We start from the raw sequence: 1318 nt of genomic DNA on the forward strand, positions 1-1318 counted from the left end.
TTCTTTCTCCCGTTTTTCGAATATATATATATATATACACCATGTTCACCGACCAACCGAAACTCGAGTAATCAGATTCTCTTCGTCTCGAATTTTGTCCAGCTCGATTAGCAAATCTTAACGTTGCGCAACGTTCCTCGACGAGAAGACGGCGGCTCGACTGGCCTGTGCCTGGCCGACACGCATCAGGAGACCACCAGCAGGAGGGAGAGGAGGAGGAGGAGGAGGAGGAGGAGGACGTTATCGAGATCGATAGCGTGGAGCGAGAAATGACATAATTTTGTATCTCTGGATCGATCCCAACAATACTCACTCTTCTTCGCTCTTCGTTTATATATTTCTTTTTTTTTTCTCGATTTCACGATTCTACGTGTAAAAATCGATCAGGCACGTTATTTCCCTTTCGCGCGAAAGCGAAACTCACGTGTCCCGTTCCTTTCTCTAGAGTAAAAAGAAAAAGAAAAAAAAAAAGAAAGAAAAAAGAAAAAAGAAAAAAGAAAAAAAAATCTATCGGCGTTTCCTGAAAATCGACACTTTGCACCCGATTACACCCATCCAGTGAAAATGTTCGATTATTCTCGGTACGCCGCCGTCTTGCGTGCGTAAAAAACATTGTAAAAAAAAAAAAAGAAAAAAAAATGTAAAAATTTGGCGCCAGCCGATTTTAGACTGTTTCTTTTCTTCCTTGCGAAGAAAAACCGCGCGCGAACGAACGAACGAGGAAATAATTGTAAACGATCCCCCGAGAAGGGAAAGCGGTTTCGAACGGGAGGAGGGATAATTCTTCTTTTTTTTTTGTTTTTTTTTTTTGTACGGTTCGTGTAAAGAGAGATTTAAAGTATTAAATTACCGAGAAAGAGAAAAGTATTAAAAACCGTTATATAGAGAATATTTACTCGTTAAACGTTAAGGTTAAAATCGAGCGTTCGTTGTTCGTTCTCGTAAACGTATCGGGCCGATGCCCGGCTGCCAAAAATTTATCACTATGCGGTAAGCCCGATCGATAGACTTAAAAATAACGAGGGAGACGTTGTGCGTTTTTTCGCAGCTACCGTGAACTAATCAATACAAATACGATTCTAATCGATAATGATTGAAAATATTTAATTTTGTATTTTGTTCTAATTATATATAAAAAAAAAAAAAAAGAATCTTGTTAATATAATCGATATAAAAATATAGGAATTATATATATATTGTATTATCGTATCTGAAGTATCAGAATCAAATATTGTGTTCATTTTTCCTCATTTTCTTTTTTTTCTTTTCTTTTCTTTTCTTTTCTTTTTTCTTTTTTTTTTTTTTTTTTTTTTTTTTT

This window comes from Apis dorsata, unplaced genomic scaffold (assembly GCF_000469605.1).
Source record: "Apis dorsata unplaced genomic scaffold, Apis dorsata 1.3 scaffold_77, whole genome shotgun sequence".
NCBI lineage: Eukaryota > Metazoa > Arthropoda > Insecta > Hymenoptera > Apidae > Apis > Apis dorsata.